We start from the raw sequence: 16,419 nt of genomic DNA on the forward strand, positions 1-16,419 counted from the left end.
GGGTGCCAAGAGGGGGTTTCGTTAGGAACGGGTATAGGTTTTTAGCTTGGTTCATGAACGAAAAAGATTTAAGGCTCAAAAGGGTTGAACTAGGGATTATTTCATTGGTAGGTCATGAAAAGTGTTCAAATTTTGCATTTTGGATCAAGGAGAGCCTATACTCACGTCTCAAGTCAAGTTCTACCTATGATTTCGCCTCAACAAACATTCAGGGCAAGTTCTAGACCATCGGCTCGGTACTTGGGCTCGCGATTCAAATTCTCACCACACACACTCAAGGGTTGCCTAAGACGGAGTCGAGGGCCCACAACAACCTTAGATATGATTCAAGCGCCCCATGGCCCAAAATGACCACGTGATGATTATTTGGTTAACACAAGAGTCTCAAGGTCACAACTTTCACCATCCTAAACACAACATAATGTCTTCGACCATAGGATCAAAGGCAAATGTGTTAGGCCCAAGTGAGGCTTTTCCTGAGGTATCCTTAACTACAAAAACTTGAAAATCAAAAAAGAAAAGAAAAATCAAAAACGGACTCATACCCTTAAGAAGGTTGTCACACCATCTATCATTGAGAAGAGCCACCCGGTTCGCACAATATCTACCCTTGGAAAGAACCATGGCATTAAGAAAACCAAGGGCTTATTGCAAATGCCAAAACAAAACACAAAGGCTACGAGCCTAACTTTGCAACTAAAACAAAAAATAGAAAATCAAGATGAAAACCTAATGAATATGTACAAACGGGGAGTAGAATATACAACCAGGGGAAATGAATATATACATAAACTCTGAAGATCATCTGGAATGAACAGTTATACACAAACCATCTATCCACTACTAATGTATAGAAATTAAAAGAAGGTAAAATAATATATACAGTCATCCTGACAGTTAATCCAAATAGTAGGGCCACACCCCCATGAATAAGACCTAGCTTTGTCCCCAATGCTAACTACCAAATAAGATATCAAAAATCAAAAATAAGCAAAGGATATTGAGCGGCCCCTCAAGCCTCATCAAACTGGTCCCCAGCCTGCTGCTGTTGTACTACTAGGACAGGTGTCTGCTCATGATCCTGCTCATCAACTGGTGGAACTGAAGAGGGCTCAACATCTGTTGTACTAGACGGGGGAGCCACCTCGATCACTATTCCCTCTGTATTAGGGAGCTTCCTATTCTTCCTTGGCCTATCCTCCTCTGCCTGTGGCTGCTCTACTGCTGGCTCTCCAGCTGGATCTCCAAATAATAAGTCGAATGGCATCTGATCCGCTAGCAGCTTGTCCACATCCCCTCTCAACTGTGCAACTGACTCCTTGGAAGCTTTCTGTTTCTTTAGCTTTTTGTGCTCCCGAGCCAATTTTTCCAAAGCTTTTCCATGTTCCCCAATCGCCTTGGTCAAGGTATCTTGTGTTTCCATCATCTTTTCCTGGTTGGCCAGGATATTTTTCAAAACATCCTCAATGGCGGAGGGAATCTCTACAGTAGCTGGTGCTCCCTGTGCCTGCACAACAGTGGTCAAAAAAGATAACTTGGATGTCGTAACTGACATCCAGTTGTTTAAACTGGCAAGGGAGTGTGCGAGCTGGTTGGCAGTGAACCAGTGAGTCTTTGATGAAGGAATCACCGGATCAGATGCAACTGATGGACCAGCTGTGGAGGAAGGACATGGGGGAAGTGTCTCATCAGGAGTAGGGTCAGAGGGCTGCTCTGTCGCAACTGGCTCTTCAGACTGGCCAGGTGCGGAGGAGGTAGACACTGGAGTTTTCTTTCCTCTCTTTGGGTTGTCCGGACCCAACTGATCATACCATGAGTAGGGGACCACTGGAGGTACCGTTACATCATATCTTTTCTTCTTCACTTTCAACTCTCTGAAGTAAAGGGAGAGTGTGTTCGGAAAGGGGAATTTTGTTTTTGTTTCATTCCCGACTTGATAAATCACCCTCGACATTATGTTTCCCACATTCAGAGGGAAGCCCGCCATGATAGCTTCCACCAAGACAGCCCGAGGAAGGGGGACGGAGTGATCGTGTGTAGACGGGTCAAGTCGACTACACACGAAGGTTAACCACCCTTTTGCTTCAAAGTTGAGGGTGTTCCGCAAAATCTTTTCATGTGCCTTCAAACACACAGGGACTGTACCTGGAGCTGCTAAATGCTCGGCCAACCACCGACGAACATCCTCTTTCAATGCCAGCTTCTCAAGATATTGAGACTCGTCCTCATCTGCAAACCCCAAAAAGTCATTCAGCGACTTCCCATCAAAGACTACTATCTTGTCCCTCACTTTTGTTGCTTTGGAGTTCCGAACTGTGTGGTGAATATTGCAATAAAACTCCTTCACCATATGCTCGTTTGGAAATTTGACTCTCTCTTTGAAGAATCCCCAACCCTCTCTAGTGCGGAATTGTGCTTGCACGTGAGGGTTGAGTGGGACAAGATCGGCGTCTATGAACCGCCTTTCCGGAATCAACTTTCTCTTCGGCCACCATTCCCTGAATTTGTGGAAAGTGACCTCACTGATAAACCTATCCTCCCATGCTTCTGGTTTCCTGGTTCTCTCTATACCTCCAACCTATGGTTCACCCCCTTCGGCATATCCTCCACTATTCCCTGATATTGAAGCTGTGGGAGATGTGGAGTAAGTGATCCCCTTGTATTTTTCTGCTATGGACTCATCAGATGAGTCCGAGATAACATCGACCGGCTCCTTGGAAGAGGCTATATCATCATGATCCGGGAAAGGAGGGTCACGGAGTTGGAATGAAGTGGCCCTATGTGTTGGAGAAGACTCCGAGGTAATGCTCCGTGACGGAGCATACTCACTCCCGTGGAGTGAGATGCAGCTTTATCTGCTTCCCTGGTCTTAGGATTTAGCTTTACAATTCCTTTTCCCCTTCACCCACGGGAGGAACCACCTCTCTCGGATTGTATTTGTTTCCCCGTTCGCTTCTTAGCCACATGTTTTTGAACCATTTTCTGCAAGGAAGACATGTCTAGCATTGTTAGTAAAAGCACATGATATGAAATGGACAGTTCAATTGAATGAAAGAATTGCAGACACAGTTTCACAGACAGAGGAACGCGGACCGCACCAAAAGGCACACGGCCCGCGCAGTTTACTGATTCACACAATGGTTTCTCTGAATGAACCGACGCGGTCCGCACGGTTTTGTGTTGCGTCCGCGTAGCTTCAGCGCGGACCGCACATAAATGGACGCGGACCGCACAGGTGAACTGCCAAAATGGTGACTTCTCTGAACTTTTCACACGCCGTCCGCACTGTTTTCGACCGTGGCCGCGCTGGACTCACGCGGACCCCATAGAAATGTCACGCGGACCGCATGGAGGCGATTCATCATAGCACACAAAAAAGCCATGCGGACCGCGCAAAAATGCTGTGCGGCCGCATAGGGCAGATTTAACGGAGGCGGAAAAAAAATTCTCTTTAAGTCCCATTTTGATCGGAATTTGACCCCTCAGTGTCCCTACTCAATTAATTACATGGATTTATTCCCCTAAGTCTCACTAAACAATAGAAATCCAAACTAACAGTCATTAAGAAGAAAATTAAAATAAGAAGTTATACTAGTAGAGAGTAATGAGAAGAAACAAAAAATTAGGCTATGCATGAAATGAACAAGATTTGTTACCAGGGATTAGTGAAAAATCGACTAAATGAGCAGGGAGTGCGGATGAACAGTGAAAATTTAGAGCTCCAAATGAAAATTTGCGAAAAGGTTCAAATGAGGCACAAGGCTTCTATTTATAGAAAAACCCTGGGGCTTTCAGCTTACCTACCAGCGTGGCCGCACAAAAATGGCCGCGGTCCGTACTGGTTTTCTTTTAGTCACATTTTGACTACTCAGCCCACGCGGACCGCACTGCTTTGATGCGCGGCAAAAAGTGATCAAAGCCATTTCTCACTTAGGCTTTGGCACATCATTTGTTTTGATGCGCGGATCACTTAGGTCGTTGTAGTATAGTGGTAAGTATTCCCGCCTGTCACGCGGGTGACCCGGGTTCGATCCCCGGCAACGGTGCCAAAAAGTAATCGCAGCAGACTCAACCTAAGGATGAGTGGGCACTAATACTTTTACCCAATAGCGATATCGGGGTCGATTTTCCACAGCGAACTTCAAATTGGAGTCGAGTATTTGTATGGTCTAGGATAGTGTTTTAGCTCATAATTGATCTTCTAACATTTTTGGTTTTCTTTTGTTTAAGAGCTTCAATTTATCAACTACAGTTGTAAAACTAGGTTATGCTAATATTATGATTCTAAATTGTATGCAAGATAGATAAAAGCACTAGGGATGCAACATTTACCTAGGTGGTCCACTAACGGGTAGAAATTCTTAATGCAAGAATGACGAATATGGGGCTTATGCTATAACCATTGCACCTTTTACACCCACTCTCACACCTCTCGGTAGAGAGAGTGATTTTTGCCCAATTGACTCTCTCGAGACCAATTGGGTAGGCTAATTTGCCCAAGCAACTTATGGTTCAAGTTGGGTAATTACTCTCTTGAGGTTTAACCCGTTAATTGGGACTATCATTCTCATGGGTCCATCCCGATTCCTTGTTGGAGTTAATCTTGAGGTCATAGACTCTCTTTCTCAAGAAGAGTCAAGACCCACTAAGCTAGACTTAGTGTTCGCAACCACCAAATCTTAGTGAAAACTTAAGATTAATCCAAATAGCAAACACCCAACATCATTCATGCACTAAACAATCACACCCATCAATTTCCCACACTAGGGTTGAGCCACAACCCTAGCTAATGGGTTTAGCTAGACATAGTAGTAACAAAAATCAAAGAAATAATAGATGAAATTGACATAATAGTTAACTACAATGTTAATCTACTTGATTCCACTTTAAAACTAGAAGAAATGGCCCAAAATAGGCTGATAATAGGGTAACACGAGTTCAGCTGCTCTCTGCTCTCGAACCGCTCTCTCAAAAAATTCGCTGCTAAAAAGTAAAATGTTCTATTTATACTACACAGGAAAAACTAGACAAAAATACCCCTGAGGGTCTGGCGCGGACCGCGCACAAATGACGCGCGGTCGCGTAGGGCTCTGGGTCTTCATTACTTGCATCTGGTACTGGGGGCGCGGACCGTACAAAAGTGACGTGCGGCCGCATGAACTTCATCCACGCGGACCGCACTGATTAGGTGCGCGGTCTCATGGGCTTTTGTCTCGAGTGATTGCTTCTCTGATTCTCTTAGGCGCGGACCGCACAAAAAGGGACGCGGACCGCGTTGGAACTGGGCGCGGACCGCGCGGGAAGAGGCGCGGACCGTGCAGCTTATCTTAAAAATATCATGGCCTCTGAACTTTCCTGTGCGGCCGCGTGGCAAAACAGTACGGCCCGCGCAGGTTGAACTTGGATATGCCCAGCTTCTGAACTCTCTTGCGCGGCTGTGTGACAGAACAGTGCGGACCGCGCAGGGCCTTTTGATCCCCCCTTTCAGTTGTCTCTTGACACTTGGCAGATTTCACTCCTTTTTGAGCCGATCTTTAGTATTTGTCATCTTGTCGCTCAAACCTACAATCAAGTGTCATTTGTTTGCATTTTGGGACTATTATATGGCAATAAATGCACAAAGCTCAGGTAAGAATGGGTATAAAAAACATGCAGAAATCGCAGTTATCAACTCTCCCAAACGTAAACCTTTGCTTGTCCTCAAGCAAATAAAATGAGACCTACCCCTCAATGGAAAACAACCAAGTAATTCCTGTTTATCCTAAAGTAACCTCAGCAGGCATCAGTTGGGACAAGCAATTGCCCTCAATGCAAATGCATCCTCAACATATTTAAACTTGCAAACTTGTGGATCAAGTGCGACACAAGAGCATCAAGAGTTGACACATTTCATCACGGAACCTTTCTCAATTTCTTTGGTCATCATGGAACCCAAACTCACACATCCTTGACTTTCCCTGAGTGAATCTCACCTATTAGGGTATTTGCACACAAATCGAGATGAATGGATTTCTCTCTCGTCTCTCACAAAGAAGAGGCCCTGAGTCCGGCTCTAAGTACCATATGCTTGCCCCTTATGTAAGTATCCACTAATGTAGGCTTCCCTCAACTCAAGATCATATAGGGCTTTTGAGGAGTCATTGTGAAGGCTTTTGGTAAAGGTAGGACGTGTTTTTGTTCAAATGGGTTTAATCTTCCCTTAAGCCCTTCTTTTGATTTATTTTGGCACACTTTCTTGACTCAATTGAGTAGTTCACTTCTTTCAAGGGGTTAGAGGGACACATTGTCACTCTTTCTTTTGCAATTCAAATCCTTTCTCCTTTTTATCACTTTTCTACACCTTTTTCACTTCTTTTTGTCGTCCTTGGATTCCCTTTTTGGGTTTTATTCATTTTTGTATTTCTTTTTGTCTTTTTCTCTTTTTCATTGCCTTCCTTTTCTTTTGCTTTTGCATCTTTTTAGCACATTGATGCCCTTCCTGTCTCTTCCCCCAAACTTAGACATTTGCCATTTACTCAAGGGAAGATTTGGGTGCCAAGAGGGGGTTTCGTTAGGAACGGGTATAGGTTTTTAGCTTGGTTCATGAACGAAAAAGATTTAAGGCTCAAAAGGGTTGAACTAGGGATTATTTCATTGGTAGGTCATGAAAAGTGTTCAAATTTTGCATTTTGGATCAAGGAGAGCCTATACTCACGTCTCAAGTCAAGTTCTACCTATGATTTCGCCTCAACAAACATTCAGGGCAAGTTCTAGACCATCGGCTCGGTACTTGGGCTCGCGATTCGAATTCTCACCACACACACTCAAGGGTTGCCTAAGACGGAGTCGAGGGCCCACAACAACCTTAGATATGATTCAAGCGCCCAATGGCCCAAAATGACCACGTGATGATTATTTGGTCAACACAAGAGTCTCAAGGCCACAACTTTCACCATCTTAAACACAACATAATGTCTTCAACCATAGGATCAAAGGCAAATGTGTTAGGCCCAAGTGAGGCTTTGCCTGAGGTATCCTTAACTACAAAAACTTGAAAATCAAAAAAGAAAAGAAAAATAAAAAACGGACTCAAACCCTTAAGAAGGTTGTCACACCATCTATCATTGGAAAAAGCCACCCGGTTCGCACAATATCTACCCTTGGAAAGAACCATGGCATTAAGAAAACTAAGGGCTTATTGCAAACGCCAAAACAAAACACAAAGGCTACGAGCCTAACTTTGCAACTAAAACAAAAAATAGAAAATCAAGATGAAAACCTAATGAATATGTACAAATGGGGAGTAGAATATACAACCAGGGGGAAATGAATATATACATAAACTCTGAAGATCATCTGGAATGAACAGTTATACACAAACCATCTATCCACTACTAATGTATAGAAATTAAAAGAAGGTAAAATAATATATACAGTCATCCTGACAGTTAATCCAAATAGTAGGGCCACACCCCCATGAATAAGAGCTAGCTTTGTCCCCAATGCTAACTACCAAATAAGATATCAAAAATCAAAAATAAGCAAAGGATATTGAGCGGCCCCTCAAGCCTCATCAAACTGGTCCCCAGACTGCTGCTGTTGTACTGCTGGGACAGGTGTCTGCTCATGATCCTGCTCATCAACTGGTGGAACTGAAGAGGGCACAACATATGCTGTACTAGACGGGGGAGCCACCTCGATCACTATTCCCTCTGTATTAGGGAGCTTCTTCTTCTTCCTTGGCCTATCCTCCTCTGCCTGTGGCTGCTCTACTGCTGGCTCTCCAGCTGGATCTCCAAATAATAAGTCGAATGGCATCTGATCCGCTAGCAGCTTGTCCACATCCCCTCTCAACTGTGCAACTGACTCCTTGGAAGCTTTCTGTTTCCTTAGCTTTTTGTGCTCCCGAGCCAATTTTTCCAAAGCTTTTCCATGTTCCCCAACCGCCTTGGTCAAGGTATCATGTGTTGCCATCATCTTTTCCTGGTTGGCCAGGATCTTTTTCAAAACATCCTCAATGGCGGAGGGAATCTCTACAGTATCTGGTGCTTCCTGTGCCTGCACAACAGTGGTCAAAGAAGATAACTTGGATGTCGCAACTGACATCCAGTTGTTTAAACTGGCAAGGGAGTGTGCGAGCTGGTTGGCAGTGAACCAGTGAGTCTTTGATGAAGGAATCACCGGATCAGATGCAGCTGATGGACCAGCTATGGAGGAAGGACATAGGGGAAGTGTCTTATCAGGAGTAGGGTTAGAGGGCTGCTCTGTCACAACTGGCTCTTCAGATTGGCCAGGTGCGGAGGAGGTAGAAGCTGGAGTTTTCTTTCCTCTCTTTGGGTTGTCCGGACCCAACTAATCATACCATGAGTAGGGGGCCACTGGAGGTACCGTAACATCATATCTTTTCTTCTTCACTTTCAACTCTCTGAAGTAAAGGGAGGGTGTGTTCGGAAAGGGGAAGTTTGTTTTTGTTTCATTCCCGACTTGATAAATCACCCTCGACATTATGTTTCCCACATTCAGAGGGAAGCCCGCCATGATAGCTGCCACCAAGACAGCCTGAGGAAGGGGTACGGAGTGATCGTGTGTAGACGGGTCAAGTCGACTACACACGAAGGTTAACCACCCTTTTGCTTCAAAGTTGAGGGTGTTCCGCAAAATCTTTTCCTGTGCCTTCAACCATACAGGGACTGTACCTAGAGCTGCTAAATGCTCGGCCAACCACGGACGAACCTCCTCTTTCAATGCCAGCTTCTCAAGATATTGAGACTCGTCCTCATCTGCAAACCCCAAAAAGTCATTCAGCGACTTCCCATCAAAGACTACAATCTTGTCCCTCACTTTTGTTGCTTTGGAGTTCCGAACTGTGTGGTGAATATTGCAATAAAACTCCTTCACCATATGCTCGTTTGCAAATTCGACTCTCTCTTTGAAGAATCCCCAACCCTCTCTCTAGTGCGGAATTGTGCTTGCACGTGAGGGTTGAGTGGGACAAGATCGGCGTTTATGAACCACCTTTCCGGAATCAACTTTCTCTTCGGCCACCATTCCCTGAATTTGTGGAAAGCGACCTCGCTGACAAACCTATCCTCCCATGCTTCTGGTTTCCTGGTTCTCTCTATACCTCCAACCTATGGTTCACCCCCTTCGGCATATCCTCCATTATCCCTTGATATTGAAGTTGTGGGAGACGTGGAGTAAGTGCTCCCCTTGTCTTTTTCTGCTACGGACTCATCAGACGAGTCCGAGATAATATCGACCGGCTCCTTGGAAGAGGCTATATCATCATGATCCGGGAAAGAAGGGTCACGGAGTTGGAATGAAGTGGCCCTATATGTTGGAGAAGACTCCGAGGTAATGCTCCGTGACAGAGCATACTCACTCCCCGTGGAGTGAGATGCAGCTTTATCTGCTTCCCTGGTCTTAGGATTTAGCTTTACAATTCCTTTTCCCCTTCCCCCACGGGAGGAACCACCTCTCTCGGATTGTATTTGTTTCCCCGTTCGCTTCTTAGCCACATGTTTTTGAACCATTGTCTGCAAGGAACACATGTTTAGCATTGTTAGTAAAAGCACATGATATAAAATGGACAGTTCAATTGAATGAAAGAATTGCAGACACAGTTTCACAGACAAAGGAACACGGACCGCACCAAAAGGCACGCGGTCCGCGCAGTTTACTGATTCACACAATGGTTTCTCTGAATGAACCGATGCGGTCCGCACGGTTTTGTGTTGCGGCCGCGTAGCTTCAACGCGAACCGCACAGAAATGGACGCGGACCGCACAGGTGAACTGCCAAAATGGTGACTTCTCTGAACTTTTCACACGCGGTCCGCACTATTTTGGACCGCGCCCGCGCTGGACTCACGCGGACCCCATAGCAATGTCACGCGGACCGCATGGAGGCGATTCATCATAGCACACAAAAAAGCCATGCGGACCGCGCAAAAATGCTGTGCGGCCGCATAGGGCAGATTTAACTAAGGCGGAAAAAAAATTCTCTTTAAGTCCCATTTTGATCGGAATTTGACCCCTCGGTGTCCCTACTCAATTAATTACATGGATTTATGCCCCTAAGTCTCACTAAACAATAGAAATCCAAACTAACAGTCATTAAGAAGAAAATGAAAATAAGAAGTTATACTAGTAGAGAGTAATGAGAAGAAACAAAAAATTAGGCTATGCATGAAATGAACAAGATTTGTTACTAGGGATTAGTGAAAAATCGACTAAATGAGCAGGGAATGCGGATGAACAGTGAAAATTTAGAGCTCCAGATGAAAATTTGCGAAAATGTTCAAATGAGGCCCAAGGCTTCTATTTATAGAAAAACCCTGGGGCTTTCAGCTTACCTTCCAGCGCGGCCGCACAAAAATGGCCGTGGTCCGTGCTTGTATTCATTTAGTCACATTTTGACTACTCAGCCCACGCGGACCGCACTGCTTTGATGCGCGGCAAAAAGTGATCAAAGCCATTTCTCACTTAGGCTTTGGCGCATCATTTTGTTTGATGTGCGGATCACTTAGGTCGTTGTAGTATAGTGGTAGTATTCCCGCCTGTCACGCGGGTGACCCGGGTTCGATCCCCGGCAACGGCGCCAAAAAGTGATCGCAGCAGACTCAACCTAAGGATGAGTGAGCGCTAATACTTTTACCCAATAGCGATATCGGGGTCGATTTTCCACAGGGAACTTCAAATTGGAGTCGAGTATTTGTATGGTCTAGGATAGTGTTTTAGCTCATAATTGATCTTCTAACATTTTTGGTTTTCTTTTGTTTAAGAGCTACAATTTATCAACTACAGTTGTAAAACTAGGTTATGCTAAAATTATGATTCTAAATTGTATGCAAGATAGATAAAAGCACTAGGGATGCAGCATTTACCTAGGTGGTCCACTAACGGGTAGAAATTCCTAATGCAAGAATGACGAATATGGGGCTTATGCTATAACCGTTGCACCTTTTACACCCACTCTCACACCTCTCGGTAAAGAGAGTGATTTTTCCCAATTGACTCTCTCGAGACCAATTGGGTAGGCTAATTTTCCCAAGCAACTTATGGTTCAAGTTGGGTAATTACTCTCTCGAGGTTTAACCCGTTAATTGGGACTACCATTCTCATGGGTCCATCCCGATTCCTTGTTGGAGTTAATCTTGAGGTCATAGACTCTCTTTCTCAAGAAGAGTCAAGACCCACTAAGCTAGACTTAGTGTTTGCAACCACCAAATCTTAGTGAAAACTTAAGATTAATCCAAATAGCAAACACCCAACATCATTCATGCACTAAACAATCACACCCATCAATTTCCTACACTAGGGTTGAGCCACAACCCTAGCTAATAGGTTTAGCTAGACATAGTAGTAACAAAAATCAAAGAAATAATAGATGAAATTGACATAATAGTTAACTACAATGTTGATCTAATTGATTCCACTTTAAAACTAGAAAAATGGCCCAAAATAGGCTGATAATAGGGTAACACGAGTTCAGCTGCTCTATGCTCTTGAACCGCTCTCTTAAACAACTCGCTGCTAAAAAGTAAAATGTTCTATATATACTACATAGGAAAAACTGGACAAAAATACCTCTGAGGGTCTGGCGCGGACCGCGCACAAATGACGCGCGGCCGCGTAGGGCTCTGGGTCTTCATTACTTGCATCTGGTACTGGGGGCGCGGACCGCACAAAAGTGATGTGCGGCCGCATGAACTTTATCCACGCGGACCGCACTGATTAGGTGCGCGGTCTCATGGGCTTTTGTCTCGAGTGATTACTTCTCTGATTCTCTTAGGCGCAGACCGCACAAAAAGGGACGCGAACCGCATTGGAACTGGGCGCAGACCGCGCGAGAAGAGGCGCGGACCACGCGAGAAGAGGCGCGGACCGCGCGAGAAGAGGCGCGGACCGAGCAGCTTATCTTAAAAATATCATGGCCTCTGAACTTTCCTGCGCGGCCGCGTGGCAAAACAGTGCGGTCCGCGCAGGTTGAACTTGGATATGCCTAGCTTCTGAACTCTCCTGCGCAGCCGTGTGACAGAACAGTGCGGACCGCGCAGGGCCTTTTGATCCCCCCTTTCAGTTGTCTCTTGACACTTGGCAGATTTCACTCCTTTTTGAGCCGATCTTTAGTATTTGTCATCTTGTCGCTCAAACCTACAATCAAGTGTCATTTGTATGCATTTTGGGACTATTATATGGCAATAAATGCACAAAGCTCAGGTAAGAATGGGTATAAAAAACATGCAGAAATCGCAGTTATCAACTCTCCCAAACGTAAACCTTTGCTTGTCCTCAAGCAAATAAAATGAGACCTACCCCTCAATGGAAAACAACCAAGTAATTCTTGTTTATCCTAAAGTAACCTCAGCAGGCATCAGTTGGGACTAGCAATTGCCCTCAATGCAAATGCATCCTCAACATATTTAAACTTGCAAACTTGTGGATCAAGTGCGACACAAGAGCATCAAGAGTTGACACATTTCATCACGGAACCTTTCTCAATTTCTTTGGTCATCATGGAACCCAAACTCACACATCCTTGACTTTCCCTGAGTGAATCTCACCTATTAGGGTATTTGCACACAAATCGAGATGAATGGATTTCTCTCTCGTCTCTCACAAAGAAGAGGCCCTGAGTCCGGCTCTAAGTACCATATGCTTGCCCCTTATGTAAGTATCCACTAATGTAGGCTTCCCTCAACTCAAGATCATATAGGGCTTTTGAGGAGTCATTGTGAAGGCTTTTGGTAAAGGTAGGACGTGTTTTTGTTCAAATGGGTTTAATCTTCCCTTAAGCCCTTCTTTTGATTTATTTTGGCACACTTTCTTGACTCAATTGAGTAGTTCACTTCTTTCAAGGGGTTAGAGGGACACATTGTCACTCTTTCTTTTGCAATTCAAATCCTTTCTCCTTTTTATCACTTTTCTACACCTTTTTCACTTCTTTTTGTCGTCCTTGGATTCCCTTTTTGGTTTTTATTCATTTTTGTCTTTCTTTTTGTCTTTTTCTCTTTTTCATTGCCTTCCTTTTCTTTTGCTTTTGCATCTTTTTAGCACATTGATGCCCTTCCTGTCTCTCCCCCCAACTTATACATTTGCCATTTACTCAAGGGAAGATTTGGGTGCCAAGAGGGGGTTTCGTTAGGAACGAGTATAGGTTTTTAGCTTGGTTCATGAACGAAAAAGATTTAAGGCTCAAAAGGGTTGAACTAGGGATTATTTCATTGGTAGGTCATGAAAAGTGTTCAAATTTTGCATTTTGGATCAAGGAGAGCCTATACTCACGTCTCAAGTCAAGTTCTACCTATGATTTTGCCTCAACAAACATTCAGGGCAAGTTCTAGACCATCGGCTCGGTACTTGGGCTCGCGATTCGAATTCTCACCACACACACTCAAGGGTTGCCTAAGACGGAGTCGAGGGCCCACAACAACCTTAGATATGATTCAATTGCCCCATGGCCCAAAATGACCACGTGATGATTATTTGGTCAACACAAGAGTCTCAAGGCCACAACTTTCACCATCCTAAACACAACATAATGTCTTCGACCATAGGATCAAAGGCAAATGTGTTAGGCCCAAGTGAGGCTTTGCCTGAGGTATCCTTAACTACAAAAACTTGAAAATCAAAAAAGAAAAGAAAAATCAAAAACGGACTCAAACCCTTAAGAAGGTTGTCACACCATCTATCATTGGGAAGAGCCACCCGGTTCGCACAATATCTACCCTTGGAATGAACCGTGGCATTAAGAATACCAGGGGCTTATTGCAAACGCCAAAACAAAACACAAAGGCTACGAGCCTAACTTTGCAGCTAAAACAAAAAATAGAAAATCAAGATGAAAACCTAATTAATATGTACAAACGGGGAGTAGAATATACAACCAAGGGGAAATGAATATATACATAAACTCTGAAGATCATCTGGAATGAACAGTTATACACAAACCATCTATCCACTACTAATGTATAGAAATTAAAAGAAGGTAAAATAATATATACAGTCATCCTGACAGTTAATCCAAATAGTAGGGCCACACCCCCATGAATAAGAGCTAGCATTGTCCCCAATGCTAACTACCAAATAAGACATCAAAAATCAAAAATAAGCAAAGGATATTGAGCGGTCCCTCAAGCCTCATCAAACTGGTCCCCAGACTGCTGCTGTTGTACTGCTGGGACAGGTGTCTGCTCATGATCCTACTCATCAACTGGTGGAACTGAAGAGGGCTCAACATCTGATGTACTAGACGGGGGAGCCACCTCGATCACTATTCCCTCTGTATTAGGGAGCTTCCTCTTCTTCCTTGGCCTATCCTCCTCTGCCTGTGGCTACTCTACTGCTGGCTCTCCAGCTGGATCTCCAAATAATAAGTCGAATGGCATCTGATCCGCTAGCAGCTTGTCCACATCCCCTCTCAACTGTGCAACTGACTCCTTAGAAGCTTTCTGTTTCCTTAGCTTTTTGTGCTCCCGAGCCAATTTTTCCAAAGCTTTTCCATGTTCCCCAACCGTCTTGGTCAAGGTATCCTGTGTTGCCATCATCTTTTCCTAGTTGGCCAGGATCTTTTTCAAAACATCCTCAATGGCGGAGGGAATCTCTACAGTAGCTGGTGCTCCCTGTGCCTGCACAACAGTGGTCAAAGAAGATAACTTGGATGTCGCAACTGACATCCAGTTGTTTAAACTGGCAAGGGAGTGTGCGAGCTGGTTGGCAGTGAACCAGTGAGTCTTTGATGAAGGAATCACTGGATCAGATGCAACTGATGGACCAGCTGTGGAGGAAGGACCTGGGGGAAGTGTCTCATCAGGAGTAGGGTCAGAGGGCTGCTCTGTCGCAACTGGCTCTTCAGACTGGCCAGGTGCGGAGGAGGTAGAAGCTGGAGTTTTCTTTCCTCTCTTTGGGTTGTCCGGACCCAACTGATCATACCATGAGTAGGGGGCCACTGGAGGTACCGTAACATCATATCTTTTCTTCTTCACTTTCAACTCTCTAAAGTAAAGGGAGAGTGTGTTCGAAAAGGGGAAGTTTGTTTTTGTTTCGTTCCCGACTTGATAAATCACCCTCGACATTATGTTTCCCACATTCAGAGGGAAGCCCGCCATGATAGCTACCACCAAGACAGCCCGAGGAAGGGGGACAGAGTGATCGTGTGTAGACGGGTCAAGTCGACTACACACGAAGGTTAACCACCCTTTTGCTTCAAAGTTGAGGGTGTTCCGCAAAATCTTTTCCTGTGCCTTCAACCACACAGGGACTGTACCTGGAGCTGCTAAATGCTCGGCCAACCACGGACGAACCTCCTCTTTCAATGCCAGCTTCTCAAGATATTGACACTCGTCCTCATCTGTAAACCCCAAAAAGTCATTCAGCGACTTCCCATCAAAGACTACTATCTTGTCCCTCACTTTTGTTGCTTTGGAGTTCCGAACTGTGTGGTGAATATTGCAATAAAACTCCTTCACCATATGCTCGTTTGCAAATTCGACTCTCTCTTTGAAGAATCCCCAACCCTCTCTAGTGCGGAATTGTGCTTGCACGTGAGGGTTGAGTGGGACAAGATCGGCGTCTATGAACCGCCTTTCCGGAATCAACTTTCTCTTCGGCCACCATTCCCTGAATTTGTGGAAAGCGACCTCGCTGACAAACCTATCCTCCCATGCTTCTGGTTTCCTGGTTCTCTCTATACCTCCAACTTATGGTTCACCCCCTTCGGCATATCCTCCACTATCCCCTGATATTGAAGCTGTGGGAGACATGGAGTAAGTGCTCCCCTTGTCTTTTTCTGCTACGGACTCATCAGACGAGTCCGAGATAACATCGATCGGCTCCTTGGAAGAGGCTATATCATCATGATCCGGGAAAGGAGGGTCACGGAGTTGGAATGAAGTGGCCCTATGTGTTGGAGAAGACTCCGAGGTAATGCTCCGTGACGGAGCATACTCACTCCCCGTGGAGTGAGATGCAGCTTTATCTGCTTCCCTGGTCTTAGGATTTAGCTTTACAATTCCTTTTCCCCTTCCCCCACAGGAGGAACCACCTCTCTCGGATTGTATTTGTTTCCCTGTTCGCTTCTTAGCCACATGTTTTTGAACCATTGTCTGCAAGGAAGACATGTCTAGCATTGCTAGTAAAATCACATGATATGAAATGGACAGTTCAATTGAATGAAAGAATTGCAGACACAGTTTCACAGACAGAGGAACGCGGACCGCACCAAAAGGCACGCGGTCCGCGCAGTTTACTGATTCACACAATGGTTTCTCTGAATGAACCGATGTCGTCCACACAGTTTTGTGTTGCAGCCGCGTAGCTTCAGCGCGGACTGCACAGAAATGGACGCGGACCGCACAGGTGAACTGCCAAAATGGTGACTTCTCTGAACTTTTCACACGCGGTCCGCACTGTTTTGGACCGCGGCCGCGCTGGACTCACG

The 16,419-nt window shown here is 45.0% G+C and overlaps 2 non-coding genes across 2 annotated transcripts; both read left to right on the top strand.

Annotated features, from left to right (window-relative positions):
- Positions 1 to 3,974: 3,974 nt before the first annotated feature.
- TRNAD-GUC (transfer RNA aspartic acid (anticodon GUC)) lies at positions 3,975 to 4,046 on the top strand. Its single transcript has one exon. It is a non-coding gene; the product is annotated as a tRNA-Asp (tRNA).
- A 6,461-nt stretch (positions 4,047 to 10,507) lies between these two features.
- Positions 10,508 to 10,578, top strand: TRNAD-GUC (transfer RNA aspartic acid (anticodon GUC)). The gene has a single exon. It is a non-coding gene; the product is annotated as a tRNA-Asp (tRNA).
- Positions 10,579 to 16,419: the final 5,841 nt, after the last annotated feature.

This window comes from Nicotiana sylvestris, chromosome 12 (assembly GCF_000393655.2).
Source record: "Nicotiana sylvestris chromosome 12, ASM39365v2, whole genome shotgun sequence".
Classification (NCBI taxonomy): Eukaryota; Viridiplantae; Streptophyta; class Magnoliopsida; order Solanales; family Solanaceae; genus Nicotiana; species Nicotiana sylvestris.